Source organism: Gossypium arboreum, chromosome 6, assembly GCF_025698485.1.
Source record: "Gossypium arboreum isolate Shixiya-1 chromosome 6, ASM2569848v2, whole genome shotgun sequence".
NCBI lineage: Eukaryota > Viridiplantae > Streptophyta > Magnoliopsida > Malvales > Malvaceae > Gossypium > Gossypium arboreum.
The window spans coordinates 9,454,459-9,476,627 of record NC_069075.1 but is presented as its reverse complement, the minus strand read 5'-3'; the positions used below and the strand labels follow the sequence as shown (position 1 = coordinate 9,476,627).

The 22,169-nt window shown below is 33.9% G+C and overlaps 3 non-coding genes across 3 annotated transcripts; 2 read left to right on the top strand and 1 right to left on the bottom strand.

Annotated features, from left to right (window-relative positions):
* Positions 1-898: 898 nt before the first annotated feature.
* Positions 899-1,005, bottom strand: LOC128294851 (small nucleolar RNA R71). Its single transcript, XR_008285158.1, has one exon. It is a non-coding gene; the product is annotated as a small nucleolar RNA R71 (small nucleolar RNA).
* Positions 1,006-13,332: 12,327 nt separating this feature from the next.
* Positions 13,333-13,439, top strand: LOC128294229 (small nucleolar RNA R71). The gene has a single exon (XR_008284543.1). It is a non-coding gene; the product is annotated as a small nucleolar RNA R71 (small nucleolar RNA).
* Positions 13,440-16,190: 2,751 nt separating this feature from the next.
* On the top strand, positions 16,191-16,297 carry LOC128295058 (small nucleolar RNA R71). Its single transcript, XR_008285365.1, has one exon. It is a non-coding gene; the product is annotated as a small nucleolar RNA R71 (small nucleolar RNA).
* The last annotated feature ends 5,872 nt before the right edge of the window (positions 16,298-22,169 follow it).

Sequence of the window (22,169 nt, the reverse complement as noted above, 5' to 3'; positions counted from 1 at the left end):
TTTAGGCTAAATAATAGAAAGATAGTTAATACTAGTACTTTTAGTCCTTATGGATACGATATTTTGGACTCACCATAACTTTACTACCATTAGATAGGTACGCTTGCCTTTGTCATGATCGTAGTCTAGTTTAGTGAATCATAAGATGACCATCAAGTTTTTGGTGCCGTTGTCGGGACTAAGATATTAGGAACGCTTGATTTTTATTAATTTAGCCATTTTTTATTGCATTTAAATTTTTTTTTTAGTTTTATTTTTAATTACTAATTTTCCTTTTGTTTGCTTCTGGCAGGTTCTTGCTTCTGGTAGGTTCTTGTAGTTTATGACTAGAAGGAATCCATCAGGACTATTATTATTCGATAGCGAAATTGAAAGTACAGCTCGTAAAAATCATAGAGAAATAAGGCGGAGCTTACAGTATGTAGAGGAAGAGCACGAGGATGATACCAAACTACCGAAGAGATGGCTGAAAATAGGAATAATCTGCTACCTCCAGTGGTTTCCGCAATTCCTGTAAATCAGAATCCTGCTCCTCATACTATGTACAATTATCTAAGCTCAATCTCACTAGGGCTAAATCGAGTATTGTTCGGCCTACCATCACTGCAAACAATTTTGAACTGAAGCCAAATACAATTCAGATGATCCAACAATTTATTTAGTTTGATGCTTTGCAAGATGAGGATCCAAATACTCATTTGGCCAACTTTCTGGAATATTAAAACACTTTCAAGATCAATGCGTTTCTAACGATGCCATTCGTCTAAGGCTATTTCCCTTTTCGTTAAGAAATAAAGATAAGCAGTGGTTGAATTCGCTACCGCGAGGTTCAATCACTACTTAGGAAAAGATGACCGAGAAGTTTCTACTAAAGTACTTTCCACCGGCTAAGGAAGCCAAATTGAGGAACAATATCTCTTCCTTTGTGCAGATGGATTTAGAGACTTTATACGACGCATGGGAGAGGTATAAGGACTTACTAAGAAGGTGCCCTCACCATGGGTTACCTTTATGGCTCTGAGTTCAAACTTTTCACAGCGGTTTGAACCCTCAACTAGGCAAATGGTCGTCTGTTTGCTGTGGAACCATAAAAAAAAAAAAAAACATGAGGAGACTTATGAGTTTATTGAAGAGATGTCACTGAATAATTATCAGTGGCAAGTCATGAGGACAAATCCAACAAAAGCCACTGGTGTTTTCAACCTCGACATAGTCACCATGTTATCAAACCAGGTATAACTCTTAAATAAAAAGATTGATGGTTTATGTGTCTCTACGCAGGTATACTCGGGGATGCAATGTGACACAAGTGGAGAAGGAATGAATAATCCAGAATGCTTAGCTTACGACCCTAGCAATATGAATGAACGAGTCAACTATATGGGTAACAATTCTAGACCTCAGAATAGCCCTTATGGTAATACTTGCAATGCAGGTTGGAGGAACCATCCCAATTTCTCTTGGGGTGGTCAAAGCAATCAAAGACCACAACCCCCACCAGGCTTTCAACCACCTTACCAGTAGGAAAAGAAGCTGAACCTTGAGGAGATGCTAATGAAATTCATCTCAGTGTCAGAAATACGTTTCTAAAACACCGAAATAGCGCTTAAAAATTAGCAAACGTTGATTCAAGGGCTCGAGAATCAAATAGGTTAGCTTGCTAAGCTGATCTAAGAAAGACCACAAGCTAGCTTGCCTAGCAACACCGAGACTAACCCAAGAGAGCAACTCCATATTAACTTACTATTTGAGATGAAGAAGGGTCAGCTGATTCCAAACCAGAACCAAGGCAAGAAGGCATGGTAAGTAAAGATAAGGTGGATAAAAGCCACAATAAACAAAAACTGGTGAGCAGAGAATATACACCTCGCGTGCCATACCCTAATGCGACAAAAAAAGACCGCACAGATGAACAATTCGGTAAATTTCTTAAACTTTTGAAAAAGTTTCATATTAACTTACCGTTTATTGAAGCTCTTTCATAGATGCCCAACTCAGTAAAATTTTTAAAGGAGCTTTTGGAAAACAAACGGAAGTTAGATGATTCATCGCATGTGGAATTAAATGCAGTTTGCTCAACGATTCTACAAAACTAACTACCTAACAAGTTGAAAGATCCAGGGAGTTTTACTATTCCCTGTTTAATTGGTAGTTTAAATATTGATAATGCTTTAGCCGATTTAGGGGCAAGTATAAATATCATGCCCTATAAAATGTTCAAAGGACTAGGTCTTGGGAAACCTAAACAAACTAGGATGAGTATTCAACTGGCATACAAGACTATTAGATTTCTTAGGGGTACTGTTGAGGACATACTCGTTAAGATTGATGAATTTATATTCCCAGTCGAAGTTGTTGTTCTAGACATTGATGAGGATAGTGACTTACCTTTAATTCTAGGTCAGCCGTTTTTAGCAATTGCCAGAACTATCATTGATGTTGGTACAGGTGATCTAACGCTTCATGTAGGTGACGAAACAATCACTCTTCAGGTTCGTGATTCTGTTAAGACATCGAGTGATGAAGGTAATTTTCTAAATCCTGACAATAAGACTAATCACGTGGTTTAACCCTCTTTGTAGGAAATATTTTCGAGAAGCATAAATGAGCCACGTTCTAGTTCATGCACTAACAATGGAACCATCCATGAAAGATGAATGCTACAGATATATGAACTAGATGAATAGCGGACTTATGGCAAGAGGGGCAGAAGCAACATCATGTCGAATTTAAGAATGAGTCGAATCACTTTAAGGTCAGGGATCAGGTATTGTTGGATAAAACAGACCCTTGAATTGTCGCTTCAAAGTCTATTGCAGACAGAGCAACTCCCTTCACGCTACTGAATATTTTTCCATACGATATAGTCGAGGTAACACATATTGCATTTGGAGCTTTTGAGGTAAATAGTACTCGACGCAAACTTTATTTTGATAGATTTGATAACAAGGATGAGGAGTCTCAATTCCTTAAACCACTGTGACCATGCAAAATTGAGGTAAGTCTAGCTTAGACTTTAAATAAGCGTTTATCGGGAGGCAACCCGAGCATTAACACCACTAGTTAATTTATTTTTATCTATTTTTCGTGTTTAAATGCAGGTTTTTAACCCCCATGGCTGGACACACGGGCATGTCCCAGGCCGTGTGCCCTAACAGGGATTAAACAGTGAGTTACATGGCTTGACGACATGGCCGTGTGACCCACATGACTTGGACACACTGGTGTGGCCTTGGCTGTCTGACCCACATGGCTTGGACACACGGGTGTGGCCTTGGCCGTGTGGAAACAGGGCTTAAATCACCAAAAATTGACAGACACTGGCTAAAAGAGGCCACACGGGTGTGTGACATGGCTGTGTTACCTACATGGCCTGGACACATGGGCGTGTCCTAGGCCGTGTGAAAACTGGAGCTAAATTTCAAATTTTAGCCAAGTTAAAGATCTACACGGGTGAGGCGCACGACCGTGTGTTTGGGCACATGGGAGTGTGGGATACCACACAGGCATGGGAGAAGTGAACAACGAAGCACACAGCCATGCGATAAGGTCGTGTAAACCACACGGCCTAGACACAGGGGCATGTCTAAGGCCGTGTGACGAGTGGGCCATTAATTCCTTGATGAACACAGGTTAGAAGTCGAGCCACACAGGCATGTGACACTATCGTGTGGCCCAAGACAGACTGTTACATGACCATGTCAAATTTAAACCCCCTAATCCCTAATTTTCTTTTACTTTTGTCTTCTTCCCCAACCCTAGCCGCCTCAACACCCCCACACCCACCGTCCGGCCACCACCTAGCTCCTTCTCCCCTTTTCCTTTTTCCTTCCCCTTCCCCTTCCTCTTTCTTTTCTTTTCTTCCTTCCCCCACCCTTTCTTTCCCTTTCTTTTCCTTTTCCTCTCTCTTCTTCCCCTTTCTTTTTTCCCTTCGACCACTGTCCGCCTCACCTTAGCCCGAACCACCTAACTGTCATTCCCCCGAATCTGTCACCTCCAATCTTTGTTCAGTTGATTTTTTTTTTTTTAACCCTTTCTTTCTTTTTTCATTTATTTCTTTATTTCCTTTATTATTATTATTATTATTATTATTATTATTATTATTATTATTATTAGGATTTCTTTTTATATTAGTTTTCTTTTTATTATTATTAGTTATTTAGTTTATCATTTACGCTATTTTTTGAATATTAATTTTTAATACTTCACTTGCATTTCATCATTATTCTGCTACTACTTTGTAGGTTTATAATCATTTTTATGATGCATTCTTTTCTTTTTCTTACTCTTGAGTTATTTGGCTAAGTGTTGCGTTTTTTGTTTCTAATATTAGGATTATATATTTGTTTATGGTTGCTTTTACTATTATTTTTCTAAATTTGGGTTTTTCATGTCTTGTTGTTTTTCTAAATTTGAGATGTCTTCCTTTTATATTATGAACTAAATTTTCTAGATACCTAGGGAAGATGAAACCTAAGACGGATCTTATTATTTAATGTTCTGAATTTAATAATAAATACTTGTTCTTAATACTTGTTTTAATATTTTCAGGATATTAATTCAAGATTGATGTGCTTATGCAGTGGAGCAAAAGTCTCTGTTTAAGAGTATATCTACCATAATTAAGCGGAGTTGCATGCAATTCTAGAGATAGGACGACATAAATCTACCGGATTAGAGTCAAATCTAATAAGGGAATCCATAAATAGAGTTAATGTGACAATAGGGGTTTTAACTAGAAAAAGATTTCAATTAATCAACCTAGAGACAGTTTTTCTTAGTCTCGAAAGAGATATTAACATAATTTAGGGATTTCTACGGATCAAGACAAGTGAATAAATCGTTTGATCTAGAGTCAGAATAATAAGTGAAGTCTAGATGGATTCTTCCTTGGGTATTGTCTTTATTATTGGTTTATTCAATTATCTTTTTCACTCTCTGTCGCATTTAGTAGTTAATTAGTTAGTTAATTTTAGATTAAAACAGTCTCTTATATTTTAGGCTAAATAATAGAAAGAAAGTTAATACTAGTACTTTTAGTCCTTGTGGATATGATATTCTGGACTCACTATAGCTTTACTACCATTCGATAGGTACGCTTACCTTTGTCGTGATCGTAGTCTAGTTTAGTGAACCATAAAACAACCATCAACATTCAGTACCGTAAAAGGAATTGCTCCATTTGCATTAAGCCTTGAAGTGGCAATACGTCGATCCATTTTATCTAATAGTACCTTGTCCCCAACCTTAATTTGGTTTGTTCCATCCACATGCTCATCATGGAGTCACTTTGGTTATGCATCATGTATTATTAGTTTCTCCTTGACATGTGTTTGCCATTCGTCTAGTTCATCGATCTATAGCATTCGTTCTTCATGAGTCATTCTGTTTTTGTCGCATGGACTAGAACATGGCTTCATCGTGTTTTTCCGAGGGATTTCATGCAAAAAAGTTTGAGCCACAAGATTATTCATATTAACAGAACTCGTATAATCATTTCGATCACTAGATGTTTTAACAAAATCATGAGGTTGGAGTGTAATCATGTTATCAACTACACGAAGTATTAATTCACCTATACCAACATCAATAATAGTTTTGGCAGTTGCTAAAAAAGGCCATCCTAGAATCAAAAGTACGCCACTATCCTCATCCATGTTTAAAACAACGAAATCAACTGGGAATATGAATTTATCAATTTTTACAAGTACATTTTCAATAATACCCCTAGGAAATCTAATGGTTCTATTTGTTAATTGAACATTCATCCTAGTTTGTTTAGGTTTCCCGAGACCTAATTGTTTAAATAATTTATAGGGCATGACATTAATACTAGCCCTTAAATCAGCCAAAGCATTATAAACATTCAAACTACAAATTAAACAAGGAATAGTAAAACTCTCTAGATCTTTCAATTTGTTGGGTAGTTTATTTTGAAAAATGCTTGAGCATATTGCATTTAGCTCCACATGTGATAAATCATCTAACTTTCGTTTGTTTGCCCAAAGCTCATTTAAAAATTTAACAGAATTGGGCATCTGTGAAAGAGCTTCAATAAACGGTAAGTTAACATGCAATTTTTTCAAAATTTTAAGAAAATTACCAAATTTATTGTTCATGTGGTCTTTCTTCGTCACGTTAGGATATGGCACTCGAGGTTTATAATTTTTACTAACCGATTTTTGTTCATTCTAGCTTACCTTAACCTTACCATTACTTACCACAATTTCTTACCTTGATTCAGATTCAGATTCAACTAACCCTTCTTCTTCATGATTAGTAATTGCATGAAGCTACTTTCATGGGTTAGTTTCAGTGTTGCTAGGCAAGCTACCTTGTGGTTGTTCTGAAATCAACTTTGCAAGTTGACCAATTTCGTTCTTGAGCCCATTAATCTATGCTTGTTAATTTTTAAGTGTTTTTTCAGTGTTTTGGAAGCGGGTTTCTGACACCGAAATAAACTTCGTCAATATCTACTCCAGGTTCAGCTTTTTCTCTTGTTGCAAAGGTTGTTAAAAGCTTGGAGGGGGTTGTGCTCTTTGATTTCCTTGACCACCTTAAGAGAAATCGGGATGGTTCCTCCAACCTATGTTATAGGTGTTACTGTAAGGATTATTGTAAGGCCTAGAATTATTACCCATATAATTGATTTGTTCGTTCTCTGTGCTAGAACCGTAGGGCAAATATTTTGGATTGCTCATTCCTCCTCCATTTGTATCGTATTGCATCACCAGATGTACCTACGCAGAAACTCATAATCCATCAATTTTCTTATTTAATTGCTCAACCTAATTTGATAACATAGTGACTACATCTAGATTGACAGTTTAAGTGTTAAAAATACTTTGGCTGATTTAGGGGCTAGTATTAATGTCATGCCTACAAAATGTTTAAGCAACTAGATCTTGGGAAACCCAAACAAACTAGGATGATCATTCAATTGGCAAATAGAACAATTAGATTTCCTAGGGGTATTGTTGAAGACGTACTCGTCAAAATCATAAATTTATTTTCCTAGTTGATTTTGTTGTTCTAGACATGGATGAGAATAGTGACGTACCGTTGGTTTTAGGACGACCCCTTTTAGCAACTATTAGAACTATCATAGATGTTGGTACAGGTGAGTTAATACTTCGTGTAGGTGATAACACGATTAAACTCTAAGCTCGTGATTCTGTTAGGATATCTAGTGATCGAGATGATATTACGAGTTCTGTTAATGTTAATAACCTTGTGGCTCAACATTCTTTGCAGGAAACACCTCGAAAAAATGTGACAGAGTCGCAGTCCAGTTTACATAACAAAAACAGAACAAATCATGAAGAAAGAAGATTACAAATCGATGAACTAGATGAATGATGGACACACGTCAAGGAGAAACCTAGAATACACGATGAACCAAAGCGACTCCATGACGAGGTTAAGGATAGGACAAACCAATTTAAGATTGGCGATCAGGTATTATTAGATAAAACGAACCCTCGAATCGCCACTTCAGAGCTTAATGCAAGTAGAGCAACTCCTTTTACGGTACTAAATATTTTCCCATACGGTACAGTCGAGGTAAGTCATTCTAAATTTGGCACTTTTAAGGTAAATATTACTTGGCTAAAACCTTATGTTGATAATAGAATTGACAGTGAGAAAAAGGAGTTTCGACTCTGTGAACCACCGTAATCGTGCGAATACGGGGTAAGTCGAGCTTAGACTCTAAATAAGCGTTTCTCGGGAGGCAACCCGAGTGTTAACACTACTAATTTTCTTAACATTATTTCATGATTTTTTTTATAAGTAATTAATTTTCAAAATAAAAAAAATTGTGTATTTGACCCACATGGCCTGGCCACATGGGTGTGTGGAGCACACGGCCTGGCCACACGGGAGTGTGGGATCTCACATGGGCGTGGGAGAAGCGAAGGAAAACACATATGGCCTGGCAATATAGCCATGTGACCTGCATGGCCTGGACACACGGGCGTGTCCTAGGCCGTGTGAAACCTGGAGCTATTTTTTTTCAAAGTCAGAGAGTTACACGGCCTGGCCACAGGGGTGTGTGGAGCACACGGCCTGGCCACACGGGCATGTGGGATCTCACATGGGCATGGGAGAAGCGAAAGAAAACACACACGGCCTGGCGACATGGCCATGTGACCCACATGGTATGGACACAAGGGCATGTTCATAGCCATGTGAAAACTGGGTTAATCACCCCAATTTTATTTTATTTTATTTATTTTAATTGTTATATTATTTATTTTTATTTTACTAATTAATTAATTAATTAATTATTCTTATACTTATATTTTTCATTTTTATATACTTTTATTATTTTTTATCTATATATTTTATTTTTTATATACTTTTATTATTTTAAATTTTTATTTTGCTATTTCTATTTTTTTTCTTTTGTATTTTTTACTATTATCATTAAAATTACCTTTTAAGTTTATTAATATCATTGAGTTTATTATTATTATTATTATTATTATTATTATTATTTATCTTTCTTTTTAATTTTGTTTTAGTTGTTTTATTTTTTTCCTCTTCAACTTATTTTCATTATTATCTTTTGAAAGATTTATGGTTGTTTCTAATTGAGTTATAACCCATTACTTTTCTTTATTATTTGTTTTTACTCTCATGTTAGTTTGCTCGGAATCATGAGTTACATTTAAATTTGACAAATTCCACTTTTCACTATTCTAAAGATTTCATTCAATATTCAAAGCGATTTCGGTTTTCTCCTCTTTTATGCTATTATGTTTATCTTGTGATTATATATGTTTGTACATTGAGGACAATGTACATCTTAAGTGTGGGGAGGTTATCTATAGAATTATTAGAAAATCCTTGAATTATGTCTTGTGTTTAAGTAATTTTCTCACAGTACTATTAGAATGAATTCTTATTAATTAATGATTATCATTGATGTGTTTTAGATTAAATTCATAGGTAATTGTGCATTGATTGTTTAAACTTTAAGACACTAGAGAATCAAACATGATAAGTCTATTTTCAGAATTAAAAATTTTAGGTTGTTTCCTTAAATTGAGGTATTACCTTGAATTTTGAAATTTGTAAGATTGACATCAAAAACTATAATTTTTATGAGACTTTGAGCCTTTAGAGCATACACCTTTCTTGCTCACTTTATTATTGGTTATGAGTGTGTCAATATTGATTTGTTATTTTAGAACTTGCTTCGATTATACATGTCAAGACCACACATTTGATTTGATATATTGAGATGATAAAGGCACCTAGGTTTTAACCCACTTATCCCATAAAAAACCTACCTTCATAATTAACCCTTAGTGAACTCCTTTGAGCCTAACAAACCCTTTCTTGATTCACCCATCAATATTAACCCGTGACTTATTTTTTTGATTTGTTGTTCTCTTTTTATTGACTCCCTTTTTGTCGAGATTTGATTTGGTTAGTTGCCTAACTATGTTCTGTTATTTCAGTTGTTTAATTTTATCTTATTATTCATTCAAAAAAAAAATAGAAGAAGACAAAAACAAGTAAAAAAAGTTAAAAATATATATATACATATATGTTGATTATTATTATTTCTTTGTTCTAAGATTAAGTAGTTAATTTCATAATCATGAAGAAGCTCGTGTTATTCTTTAATAATTTGGTTGATGTAATTATTCAGCATTAGCTTATTTTTCTAGTTAGGTAATTGATCAATTCGATCTCGATTCTAACCTTCTTTTTCAACCTTTATCCACACCTTTAAACCGAGCCCCATTACAACCCTGTAAAGACCTTTTGATTTGTGTATCATCTCATTTTATAGTGGTGGAGATTTGATTTTCATGCAAGCCTATAGTAATAACTTTTCATGTTTGACTTTTGAGTGCTCAATTTTTAAACCTTAAAGACTTTGAGTGATTTGAGTGAATATTTAGTGAAAATGTTAATTCTTGTCGATTTTGAATTAAAGGTAATTACTTAGATAAAGGGAAATACCTATGTTTTCATGCTTTAAAAAAATGTTTGACTTGGATTGTTTGAATCTTTAGTGATCTTTTAGTTGAATTATCAATGTGTAATTATTTGTGAATTATGATAAAACATTATTGATGAGAATTATGAATTGAGAAAGTTTAATTTTAATTTTTGGTTGAAGATTTTGCTTGGGGACAAACAAATGTTTAAGTGTGGGGATATTTGATAAACCATAAATGTAACATATTTTAATTCCATGCTTGGCATATTTTTGGATGATTTATTATGAGAATTAGTGAATTTGATGCTCCTAATCCCTTAAGTTGTTTCTATACTTAGGAGAGCATTTGGGAGCAAAAGGAGCATAACACGGGCCAAAAATGGACAAAACGGGTTGATTGAAAGATCTACACGGCCAAGACGAATTCCACACTAGTTGAGCACATGCCCATGTGGCAGCCCATGTCGATATCGCTCCTTGTTTCCCAAATACACAGAAAAAGAAAAATTTTAGGGTTTCTAAGCATTCTAAAGTCTATATAAACACACTAGAAGCAGACCTAAGGGGACACGTAGAACAGAAAGTAGAAATTACTCGAAGGAAGCAGTTGGAATCGTCTCAGAAGTAGATCCACATCAAGATTGAATATCTCCATTCAAATTTCTCTTGAAGTTTATTTGGGTTTTCATGTCTTGTTGTTTTTCTAAATTTGAGATGTCTTCCTTTTATATTATGAACTAAATTCCCTAGATACCTAGGGAAGATGAAACCTAATACGGATCTTATTATTTAATGTTTTGAATTTAATGATATACTTGTTCTTGTTCTTAATTATGAGTTCTTAATACTTGTTTTAATATTTTCAGGATATTAATTCAAGATTGATGTGCTTATTCAGTGGAGCAAAAGTCCCTATTTAAGAGTATATCTACCATAATTAAGCAGAGTTGCATGCAATCCTAGATATAGGATGACATAAATCTACCGGATTAGAGTCAAATCTAATAAGGGAATCCATAAATCGAGTTAATGCGACAATAGGGGTTTTAATTAGAAAGAGATTTCAATTAATCAACCTAGAGTGGGTTGTTCTTAGTCTCGAAAGAGATATTAACATAATTTAGGGATTTCTACGGATCAAAACAAGTGAATAAATCGTTTGATCCAGAGTCAGAATAATAAGTGAAGTGTAGGTGGATTCTTCCTTGGGTATTGTCTTTATTATTGGTTTGTTCGATTATCTTCTTCACTCTTTGTTGTGTTTAGTAATTAATTAGTAAGTTAATTTTAGATTAAAATAGATCTCTTATATTTTAGGCTAAATAATAGAAAGATAGTTAATACTAGTACTTTAAGTCCTTGTGGATACGATATTCTGGACTCAGCATAACTTTACTACCATTTGATAGGTACGCTTGCCTTTGTCGTGATCGTAGTCTAGTTTAGTGAACTATAAAACGACCATCAACATTCAGTACCGTAAAAGGAATTGCTCCATTTGCATTAAGCTCTAAAGTGGCAATACGTGGATCCATTTTATCTAATAGTACCTTGTCCCCAGCCTTAATTTGGTTTGTTCCATCCACATGCTCATCATGGGGTCACTTTAGTTCTACATCGTGTATTCTCAGTTTCTCCTTGACATGTATATGTCATTCATCTAGTTCATCGATCTGTAGCATTCGTTCTTCATGAGTCGTTCTGTTTTTGTCCCATGGACTAGAACGTGGTTTCATCGTATTTTTTCGAGGGGTTTCATGCTAAGAAGTTTGAGCCACAAGATTATTCATATTAACAGAACTCGTATAATCATTTTGATCGCTAGATGTTTTAAAAAAATCATAAGGTTGGAGTGTAATCGTGTCATTACCTACACGAAGTATTAATTCACCTATACCAACATCAATAATAGCTCTGACAGTTGCTAAAAAGGGTCGTCCTAGAATAAAAATTACGTCACTATCCTCATCCATGTCTAAAACAACGAAATCAACTGGGAATATGAATTTATCAATTTTTACAAGTACGTCTTCAATAATACCCCTAGGAAATCTAATGGTTCTATCTGTTAATTGAATACTCATCCTAGTGTGTTTGGGTTTCCTGAGACCTAATTGTTTAAACAATTTATAGGGCATGACATTAATACTAGCCCTTAAATCAGCCAAAGCATTATTGACATTCGAACTACAAATTAAACAAGGAATAGTAAAACTCTATGGATCTTTCAATTTGTTGGATAGTTTATTTTGCAAAATGCTTGAGCACACTACATTTAACTCCACATGTGATAAATCATCTAACTTTCATTTGTTTTCCCAAAGCTCATTTAAAATCTAACAATTGGGCATCTGTGAAAGAGCTTCAATAAGCGATAAGTTAATATGTAATTTTTTGAAGTTTAAGAAAATTACCAAATTGATTGTTCATACGGTCTTTCTTCGTCATGTTAGGATATGGCACTCAAGGTTTATAATCTTTACTAACTGATTTTTGTTCATTAAAACTTACCTTAACCTTACTGTTACTTACTACAATTTCTTACCTTGGTTTAGATTCAAATTCAACTAACCTTCTTCTTCATAAACAGTAATTGTATGAAGTTGCTCTCGTGGGTTAGTTTCAGTGTTGCTAGGCAAGCTACCTTGTAGTCGTTCTAAAATCAACTTTGCAAGTTGATCGATTTGGTTCTTGAGCCCTTGAATCGATACTTGTTGATTTTAAGTGTTTTTTGGTGTTTTGGAAGTGGGTTTGAATCGATGCTTGTTGATTTAAGTGTTTTTGGTGTTTTGAAAGTGGTTTCGACATCAAAATAAAATTAAATCAATATCTTTTCAAGGTTCGGCTTTTTCTCTTGTTGGAAAGGTTGTTGAAAGCTTGGAGGGTGTTGTGCTATTTAATTTCCTTGACCACCTCAAGAGAAATTGGGATGGTTCCTCTAACAAACGTTATAGGTGTTACTGTAAAGATTATTCTAAGGCCTAGAATTATTACCCATATAATTGATTTGTTCGTTCTCTATGCTAGAACCATAGGGCAAATATTCTGGATTGCTCATTCCTCCTCCATTTGCATCACATTGCATCACTAGATGTACCTGCGTGGAAACACATAAACCATTAATTTTCTTATTTAATTGCTCTACCTAATTTGATAAAATGATGACTACATCTAGATTGAAAACCTTGGTTGCTCTATTAGGCTTTATCCTCATAGATTGCAATTGATAGTTATTCAATGACATTTCTTCTATAAACTCATAAGCCGCTTCAGGTGTTTTATTGTTCATAGTAGCACCAACTGTTACATCGATTAACTGCCTAGTTGAGGGATTCAAACCGTTATAGAAGGTTTGAAACTGTAGCCATAGAGGTAAACCATGATGAGGGCATCTTCTCAATAAATCCTTATACCTCTCCCATGCATCATATAGGGTCTCTAAGTCAATCTGCACGAAGGAAGAAATATCATTCCTCAACTTAGTTGTCTTAGCGATTAGGGAAGTACTTGATGAAATTTCTTGGTCATTTGATCCTATGTAGTGATCGAACCTCGTGGTAAGGAATTCAACCATTTGTTTAGCTTTGTTCCTCAACAAGAAAGGAAACAAATGTAGGCGAATGGCATCATCGAAACACCATTTATCTTGAAAGTATCAACGACTTCCACAAAATTAACCAAATGAGTATTTAGATCCTCGTCTTGTAAACCATCGAACTGAACAAATTGTTGTACCATCTGAATAGTGCTTGGCTTCAGTTCAAAATTATTCACAGACAATAGTAAGTCTTACAATACTCGATTTAGCCCTAGTTAAAGTAGGTTTGGCATAATAATACATAGTACGAGGAGCAGGATTCAAATTTGTAGGATTCGCAGCTACCACAAAAGGTAGCTGATTATTCTGATTATTAGCCATCTCCTCAATAATGATAATAATATCCTCTTGCTCTTCCACTATATTCTATCTATTCTGCCTTGCTTCTCTATGGTTTCTGCAAGCTGTATTTTCAATTTCACTATCAAATACTAATGGTCTGATGATTTCTTCTAGTCATAAACTAAAGGAACCTACTAGAAGCAAATAAAATAAAAATTAGAAACAAAAATTAAACTAAAAACAAAAATAAAATGCAATAAAAATAAATGGCTAAATTAATAAAAATCAAGTGTTCCTAATATTTTATTCCTTGACAACGGTGCCAAAAACTTGATGATAACTAAACTAACTATAATTGCAACAAAGGCGAGCGCACCTATCGAGAAATAGTATAGCTATGGTGAGTAGGAATATTGTATCCACGAGGATTAAAAGTACTAGTAATTACCTTTTTCTATTATTTAGTTGATAAATTAGAGTGATTGTTTTTAATCTAAAATTACTAATCTAATTTAACTACTGAATGCAACGAGAGAACAAAATAGGAAAATAATCAAAGATAACCAAAGAGAAAGACAATACCGGAAAGAATCCACCTAGACTTCACCTATTATTACGAATCAATTAAACTATTTATTCACTTGTGTCTTGATCCGTAGAAATCCTAAATTATGTTAATATCTCTTTCGAGAGTAAGAACAAGCGACTCTAGATTAATTAATTAAAATCTCTTTCTAATTAAAACCCTATCATCGCATTAACTCGATCTATGGATTCCCTATTAGATTTGACTCTAATCCGGTAGATTAATGTTGTCCTGTTTCTAGTATTGCATGCAACTCCACTCAATTATGCTAGATCTACTCTTAACGGGGACTTTTGCTCCTTTGAAATAAGCACATTAAACATGAATAAAAATTACGTCACTATCCTCATCCATGTCTAAAACAACGAAATCAACTGGGAATATGAATTTATCAATTTTTACAAGTACGTCTTCAATAATACCCTAGGAAATCTAATGGTTCTATCTCATTAATTGAATACTCATCCTAGTGTGTTTGGGTTTCACGAGACCTAATTGTTTAAACAATTTATAGGGCATGACATTAATACTAGCCCTTAAATCAGCCAAAGCATTATTGACATTCGAACTACAAATTAAACAAGGAATAGTAAAACTCTATGGATCTTTCAATTTGTTGGATAGTTTATTTTGCAAAATGCTTGAGCACACTACATTTAACTCCACATGTGATAAATCATCTAACTTTCATTTGTTTTCCCAAAGCTCATTTAAAAATCTAACAGAATTGGGCATCTGTGAAAGAGCTTCAATAAACGATAAGTTAATATGTAATTTTTTCAGAAGTTTAAGAAAATTACCAAATTGATTGTTCATACGGTCTTTCTTCGTCATGTTAGGATATGGCACTCAAGGTTTATAATCTTTACTAACTGATTTTTGTTCATTCTGGCTTACCTTAACCTTACCGTTACTTACTACAATTTCTTACCTTGGTTTAGATTCAAATTCAACTAACCCTTCTTCTTCATAAACAGTAATTGTATGAAGCTGCTCTCGTGGGTTAGTTTCAGTGTTGCTAGGCAAGCTACCTTGTAGTCGTTCTAAAATCAACTTTGCAAGTTGATCGATTTGGTTCTTGAGCCCTTGAATCGATACTTGTTGATTTTTAAGTGTTTTTTTTGGTGTTTTGGAAGTGGGTTTGAATCGATGCTTGTTGATTTAAGTGTTTTTTGGTGTTTTGAAAGCTGGTTTCTGACATCAAAATAAAATTCGTCAATATCTTTTCAAGGTTCGGCTTTTTCTCTTGTTGGAAAGGTTGTTGAAAGCTTGGAGGGTGTTGTGCTATTTAATTTCCTTGACCACCTCAAGAGAAATTGGGATGGTTCCTCTAACAAACGTTATAGGTGTTACTGTAAAGATTATTCTAAGGCCTAGAATTATTACCCATATAATTGATTTGTTCGTTCTCTATGCTAGAACCATAGGGCAAATATTCTGGATTGCTCATTCCTCCTCCATTTGCATCACATTGCATCACTAGATGTACCTGCGTGGAAACACATAAACCATTAATTTTCTTATTTAATTGCTCTACCTAATTTGATAAAATGATGACTACATCTAGATTGAAAACACTGGTTGCTCTATTAGGCTTTATCCTCATAGATTGCAATTGATAGTTATTCAATGACATTTCTTCTATAAACTCATAAGCCGCTTCAGGTGTTTTATTGTTCATAGTAGCACCAACTGTTACATCGATTAACTGCCTAGTTGAGGGATTCAAACCGTTATAGAAGGTTTGAAACTGTAGCCATAGAGGTAAACCATGATGAGGGCATCTTCTCAATAAATCCTTATACCTCTCCCATGCATCATATAGGGTCTCTAAGTCAATCTGCACGAAGGAAGAAATATCATTCCTCAACTTAGTTGTCTTAGCCAGTGGGAAGTACTTCAGTAAGAATTTCTTGGTCATTTGATCCTATGTAGTGATCGAACCTCGTGGTAAGGAATTCAACCACTGTTTAGCTTTGTTCCTCAACAAGAAAGGAAACAAATGTAGGCGAATGGCATCATCAGAAACACCATTTATCTTGAAAGTATCACTGACTTCCACAAAATTAACCAAATGAGTATTTAGATCCTCGTCTTGTAAACCATCGAACTGAACAAATTGTTGTACCATCTGAATAGTGCTTGGCTTCAGTTCAAAATTATTCACAGCAATAGTAAGTCTTACAATACTCGATTTAGCCCTAGTTAAAGTAGGTTTGGCATAATAATACATAGTACGAGGAGCAGGATTCAAATTTGTAGGATTCGCAGCTACCACAAAAGGTAGCTGATTATTCTGATTATTAGCCATCTCCTCAATAATGATAATAATATCCTCTTGCTCTTCCACTATATTCTATCTATTCTGCCTTGCTTCTCTATGGTTTCTGCAAGCTGTATTTTCAATTTCACTATCAAATACTAATGGTCCTGACAGATTTCTTCTAGTCATAAACTAAAGGAACCTACTAGAAGCAAATAAAATAAAAATTAGAAACAAAAATTAAACTAAAAACAAAAATAAAATGCAATAAAAATAAATGGCTAAATTAATAAAAATCAAGTGTTCCTAATATTTTATTCCTTGACAACGGTGCCAAAAACTTGATGATAACTAAACTAACTATAATTGCAACAAAGGCGAGCGCACCTATCGAGAAATAGTATAGCTATGGTGAGTAGGGAATATTGTATCCACGAGGATTAAAAGTACTAGTAATTACCTTTTTTCTATTATTTAGTTGATAAATTAGAGTGATTGTTTTTAATCTAAAATTACTAATCTAATTTAACTACGAATGCAACAGAGAACAAAATAGGAAAATAATCAAAGATAACCAAAGAGAAAGACAATACCCAGGAAAGAATCCACCTAGACTTCACCTATTATTCTGAATCTGAATTAAACTATTTATTCACTTGTGTCTTGATCCGTAGAAATCCCTAAATTATGTTAATATCTCTTTCGAGAGTAAGAACAACTGACTCTAGATTAATTAATTAAAATCTCTTTCTAATTAAAACCCCTATCATCGCATTAACTCGATCTATGGATTCCCCTATTAGATTTGACTCTAATCCGGTAGATTAATGTTGTCCTGTTTCTAGTATTGCATGCAACTCCACTCAATTATGCTAGATCTACTCTTAACAGGGACTTTTGCTCCACTGAAATAAGCACATTAAACATGAATTAATATCCTAAAAATATTAAAACACGAAAAAAGCATGCATAATTGAGAACAAGAATTAAGTATTTATCATGTAAATCAGAAATCAAATAATAAGATTCATCATAGGGTTCATCTTCCCTAGATAATCTTTTCTAGGTATCTAGGGAATTTAGTTCATAATATGGACTAAAAACATCTCAAAGTCAGAAAAATAATAAGACATAAAGAAAGTCAATAAACTTTGAAAGAAGTTAAAAAGAGATCTTCAATCTTGAAGGAGATTTGCTTCTGAGTTGGCTCCGATAGTGTTCTTCGAGTAGTTTCTTCAATGTTCTCTGTGTGCCCCATTAGGCCTTCTTTTAATTGTTATTTATAGACTTTAGAATGCTTAGAAAGCCTAAAAATTGAGTTTTTCAGTGTGTTTGAGAAACAAGGTGCGAGGTCGACACGGGCTGGCCCATGGGCGTGTGGCCAACCCGTGTGCCTCACAAGGGCGTGTAGCCAGCCCGTGTGGAAATGCCCAAGCCATGTGTATCCTGGAAACAGCTTTATTCGTCCGATTTTGGCTCGTTTTTTGCTCCTTTCGCTCCCAAATGCTCTCCTAAGTATAGAAACATGAATTTAAAGGATTAGGAGCATTAAATTCACTAATTTATATCATTAGTCATCCAAAAATGCATTAAGAATGTGATTAAAATATGTTAATTTTACAGCTTATCATCTCAAAACAATCAAACTTCAAAGAAAAAATACCTAAAATAAATTGAAGTCTGTCTCGAGACAAAATGCCCTCTGTCTAGAGACGCATTATTGAAAATTGATAATAGAGTTTGGATACAAGTTCTACTTCTTAAATTGACTTAGTATCATGCCATAACTTGATGGGTTATATTATTTCACTCATCAAATGTAAGATTACGATTGAAGTGGAATTTTTTTTTGATATGATTAATAATCGTGCTTAAAATGATATCATAATAATAGTGAATTAGCCGAGTTGCTTCGTCAACGTAATGTGATGTCACAAATTCGAATTTGATGGCTGATTTGGGTTTGGGGTGTTATACAATATTTCCCCCCTTTTTTTTTCTTTTAACATTGTAATACAAGTTTTACGCTTAAAAAAATTGGGTAATCTCTTAGTTTCATATTTATTTATTTTTGAAGCAAAAAAAAAATGGAAGCAAATTTACTACGGATTGAAAGTAAGAAACTAGGGTTATCAAGATTACGCAATTTGGGTATTTAATATTTGTTTTGTTTTGTCATTTGATATTTTTTTCCTTAGTTGATTAAAAGCACTCAAATAGTTTCTAGAAATACAATACCAAATACCAAAAATTTTAAAGTGAAATTCTCGCAATTTTTTCCAGAAAAGAAAAACAAATACCGAATACCCAAATTGCTTAATCTTGGTAATCTTAATCTCTTACTTTCCGTTCCATTGTAAATTTGCTTCCAATTTTTTTTCTTCAAAAGAAAATGAAATTATAGAAATCTTTTTGTTCCTAAAACTTGTATTACATGGAGAAAAAAAAAGATTAGGTGTTGTGCTCTTTATTTTAATGAGGTAGATTAAATGTTAAGTCTAAAACTTAGATTTATTCATTTTGATCTAAAGTTAAAAAAAAAAAAAATTAATTCTCATTATTCTCATTTTAAGAGTTGTGAGATTTACCCAATTTTCACTACAAATTTGTTGGTAAAACCAAAGGTTTCAGTCCTCAACAGCGACACCAAAAACTTGACCGTATGTAAATGTGTTTTCGTTTAGAGTATAAATACCACACCAAAAATATATAATTAAATCAGTGGTGTCCACAAGTATACGGGTCAAATTATAGTATAGTAGTGTTACAACGAAACACTGGTAAGTATTTGAGGATCGTACCCAAGGAATTGCAGATTTGATAATCTTATTATTAAATTAATCACAGAAAATAATTACTAATCTAATTGAGTTACAAGTTAGTAGTTTGAGACCTATTAAAGTATTAATTAACTAATTAAATTAGTTAACCTGAACTAACCTAATGGAATTTCCCATTCCTAGTGTCAACAATGCGAGTTTCTGACCTGTGATGGATTGAATCCCTAATTAACCATTAAGTCGCTAATTATCCTCAATTAAGTTATTTACCACCATTAGCTAAGAGTATCCTCTCGGTCTCATCTTTATTAAGGATTACCACCTAAGTCACCCTTTCGGTCTCTTCTTAGGCATACGAATACCCTTTCGGTCTTACCACTTGGCACAAGTTATACTCGACAAGATACCTTCTCGATCTCCCCTGTCTAGATATTCTACTTGGGCGTTACATCACCCTTTAATATACTCAGTACTTTTGAATAAACACCCAATTTTGGATAAATAATTCCTTAATCGATTAATTAGTTCCATAATCGAAACATGCAATATATGAAATAAATCACAATAATTTATTCCAATATTCATACAAACGTTAATTGGCTAGATAAGCGAAATATAAATAAAAGAATAAAATAGAAGAGTAAAAAGAATGCTCATGAATAAATATATTTAAGCGCGGTTCCAGAGCAATCTCCACTCGCAATTATCTTCACATTGGAATAGGAAAAATTCCTACTACAAAAAAAAAAAACCTAAAGAAAGAAAACTATGTGGCTAGGTCTAAAATTGATTGTCTATTAGGGTTATAGGAACCTTTTTCTATAGGCTAATTTTGGTGTGCTTTATGCCTAAAATACCCTTAATACTTTGGGTGAAATCAAAAAACAAAATCTAAGAAAATTTGCCTAGATACGATTGCTGACGTCATCATTGCTTGCGCCCCATGTTCAACCTGTGTCTCAACATAGGGGGTGTGTCGTGACACGACACTGATTTCTTGAGTTTGGAGTTTTGGTTACACGTGTTGGGTCTCGGGAAGCTTAGGTATCGTCTTAAGGCTTTTGGGCTTAGAAATACACATCATACACATTCAAATAGACCGATTAGCACTACCTAAAGCTTGTATTGGCCTAATAGGTCAATAACATCAATTATTGCGTAAAAACACTTATTTTGCTAATAATTAAATCTAAACTAAGAAATGCAAAAATGTAATAAAATATATTAAAATGCATAGAAAATAAGCTCATTAAGTGCTGAAATGTACCAAAACTACCACTACGTTTGGCAGCAGGTCAATACCCATGCTTGGATATTGCGGTATTACTGTGAAGTGCCTTGATCTTCTTCAATTCAGCACTATTAGGGGTATCACGAGTTCCAAGCTTTGATGTCACAATACCCTCTTCTAGGTGATATTTTCGCTCATGTTTGGGCTTCTGATGACTCCCTACAACACTCAATCAACCATTAGGATCCCTATGACGCATTTGACCAATTCGGGTCTCAAAAGTAGCATAAAATACACTAATTCACTTATTAAAGCAAAGAACTAAAACTAAGTAAAAACACCACAAAAACATATAATTTGCTCGAGAATAAGTTCATTAAGTGTAATGGAGATCTAATTTGAAATATCAAATTACGGTAGATCATGGGTTGGGCGAGGGTTGTTAGAAATGTGATATCACACATTCAGATCCGATGATCGAGTCGAGTTTGGGGTGTTACTCAATATTTTCCTTTTTTTTTCTTTTAACATTGTAATGCAAGTTTTAAGCTGAAAAAAAAGTGGTAATCTCTTAGTTTCATATTTATTTATATATTTTTGAAGCTGAAGAAAAAAAAAATTGAAAGTAGAAAACTAGGGTTATCAAGATTGAGCAATTTGGGTGTTTGATATTTGTTTTTGTTTTGTTATTTGGGAGTTTTTTTTTTCTTGGTTGATGAAAAGCACTCAAAGGGCTTCAAGAAATACAATTGAATACTGAATACTCAAAATTTTAAAATGAAATTCTCTGCAGTTATTTTTTTTCAAAAAAAAAAAAAACAAATACCAAATACCCACATTACTTAATCTTGGTAATCTTAATCCCTTACTTTTTATTCCGTTGTACATTTGCTTCCAATTTTTTTCTTCAAAAGAAAATGAACTCAAAATCTTTTGGTTTCTAAAACTTGTATTACATGGAAGGAAAAAGAAAGAAACTTAGGTGGTGTGGTGTTTATTTTAATAAGGTAGATTAAAACTTAGATTTATTGATTTGGTCATTTTAAGAATTATGACTGTAGTTGAGATTTTCACTAGGAGTTTGTTGTTCCTTTGAGCAGACAAATTGTTTTTCTTGATTACATATAACGACCTTGTTATTGTAGTTTAAATTTCTTCTCTAAGACTCTTAAAAGTCTGCAACAAACTTCACCAACTCTGTTAATAGTTCCTCCGGTTTTGTTCACCTATCTATTCCTTATCCTACCCCTTTCTCTTTCACTAAGACAATTTTTTTTTATCACTAAATTTATTATTTTTGTAGTTTACTTATAACTGTTACTTGTAATAGAAGAGAGTAAGCGTTGTGGCTTAAACTTGTTTTTGGCCTTTCTGAGTTGCTGCCAAAATATTCATGCAATTTGAACAAACTAATAAACCTAGTCCTTGAAGATGAAATCATTTTTTCTTCTTTTGCAAGACATTTTCTCCA